Raw genomic sequence first — 2,279 nt, forward strand, 5'->3', positions numbered from 1 at the left:
GGCGTAGAATTTTCATGAGTGGGGGGGAGGGCGCAGCAGTTGCAGAGGCCCCTCACTATTCCCAGAGGTATTTAAATTAAATGCAGGGGGACCGAGTGATGCTTCTGCAACCTCAATTTACCGGGATTCATCCGGATTCTGGTCACGTCGCCATGACAACGCGGCGGGGTCATGTGACGCGCCACCATGGCAATACCGCGTCATTGGGCTTATGTGACGTGCCACCCTGGTGAACGCGTGTCAAATGACGCCGCGGGGTCACGTAACGTCACATTACCATGGCATCGCTGGGGTCGAGCAGGGGGGGCGGTCACGAGGCGCTGAGCAGGCAGGGGTGCGCACGGGGAAATGCTTGCGCACCCCCCTGGATTACAGCAACATAGGGTTGGGCAATATCAACATTTCCCCCATGATAACGATATTAGGAAACATATCACAATAACGATATATCACGATAACTATTGGTTTGGTAGAAGAAGAAAACAAAAAGACATTTGAGCAGCAGCACGCACACACATAGGGCCGCAGCAGCACGCACGCACACACACACACACACACACACACACACACACACACACACGGCTGCAGCGCACACACACACACAGGGCTGCAGCGCGCACACACACGCACACACGCGGCCGGAGCCCGACTCCCAGCACAGGCCGCCCCTCCCCCCGCAGCCGCTGGGCCCGGGATATGTGTCCCGGCTCTCTCTTCCCCCCTGCGGGTCCCGGCACTCTCTTCCCCCCTCCGGGTCCCGGCTCTCTCTTCCCCCCTCCGGGTCCCGGCTCTCTCATACTCCCGGGATAGGTGTCTCTCCCCCCGGCCCTGAGCAGGACAGTCACAGCGCCATAACCCGGCAGTGCATACTCACCACTCATATACACCGCTGCCCCCGGGCACATTGCACACAGAGCCCGCGCTTGAGTTCCGGGGGAAGCTGCTGCTCACACACTCACTGACTGCAGGGCCCCGGGGGGAGGCTGGCGGGGAAGGGGTTAACATAGGAGTTACCTCTGACCTCTGATCCCCTCGTGGTGGCCACCTCTCCGGGTTTCACCCTGAAATCTCCGGGTGGGCGGGTTGTTACAGACAGGGCAGCATAGTAAGGGACGTCTCATGCTACATCATAGATCACTCGAGTCACAAATCCTTTGCATTTCTCACAGGACTACCTGCAGAACTCATTTCCTCCCTTCGCTGCCTACTACATCCGGGTCACAGCCCTATGCGTTACTGCGCATGCTCACATGTAGGGGATCATGGGAGTTGTAGTTTTTATTAGACAAGATCGATTGACACATAAGCAACACAGTAACATTCCTAGAAACCCTACTAGAGAACACACACCACTCCCATGTATCTTACCTTAGAGAGGAGAGACAGCACATGCACACAGGGGGAGGGAGGGGGTGGAAGACAGCACATGCACACAGGGGGAGGGAGGGGGTGGAAGACAGCACATGCACACAGGGGGAGGGAGGGGGTGGAAGACAGCACATGCACACAGGGGGAGGGAGGGGGTGGAAGACAGCACATGCACACAGGGGGAGGGAGGGGGTGGAAGACAGCACATGCACACAGGGGGAGGGAGGGGGTGGAAGACAGCACATGCACACAGGGGGAGGGAGGGGGTGGAAGACAGCACATGCACACAGGGGGAGGGAGGGGGTGGAAGACAGCACATGCACACAGGGGGAGGGAGGGGGTGGAAGACAGCACATGCACACAGGGGGAGGGAGGGGGTGGAAGACAGCACATGCACACAGGGGGGGGGAAGGCAGCACATGCACACAGGGGGGGGGAAGGCAGCACATGCACACAGGGGGGGGGAAGGCAGCACATGCACACAGGGGGGGGGAAGGCAGCACATGCACACAGGGGGGGGAAGGCAGCACATGCACACAGGGGGGGGGGAAGGCAGCACATGCACACAGGGGGGGGGGAAGGCAGCACATGCACACAGGGGGGGGGGGAAGGCAGCACATGCACACAGGGGGGGGGGGAGGCAGCACATGCACACAGGGGGGGGGAAGGCAGCACATGCACACAGGGGGGGGGGAAGGCAGCACATGCACACAGGGGGGGGAAGGCAGCACATGCACACAGGGGGGGGGAAGGCAGCACATGCACACAGGGGGGGGGGAAGACAGCACATGCACACAGGGGGGGGGAAGACAGCACATGCACACAGGGGGAGGGGGGGGGAAGACAGCACATGCACACAGGGGGAGGGGGGGGGAAGACAGCACATGCACACAGGGGGAGGGGGGGGAAGA

The 2,279-nt window shown here is 60.9% G+C and overlaps 1 protein-coding gene across 1 annotated transcript in view; it reads right to left on the reverse strand.

Annotated features, from left to right (window-relative positions):
• LOC142472576 (uncharacterized) overlaps positions 1 to 1,277 on the reverse strand; it is a 36,558-nt gene extending 35,281 nt beyond the window's left edge. Inside the window, exon 1 of the mRNA XM_075579643.1 lies at positions 1,015 to 1,277. The gene's annotated coding sequence lies outside the window, so the exon portion shown is untranslated. The remainder of the gene's footprint in view (positions 1 to 1,014) is intronic.
• Positions 1,278 to 2,279: the final 1,002 nt, after the last annotated feature.

The sequence above is a fragment of the Ascaphus truei genome, chromosome 22, assembly GCF_040206685.1.
Source record: "Ascaphus truei isolate aAscTru1 chromosome 22, aAscTru1.hap1, whole genome shotgun sequence".
NCBI classification, from domain to species: domain Eukaryota; kingdom Metazoa; phylum Chordata; class Amphibia; order Anura; family Ascaphidae; genus Ascaphus; species Ascaphus truei.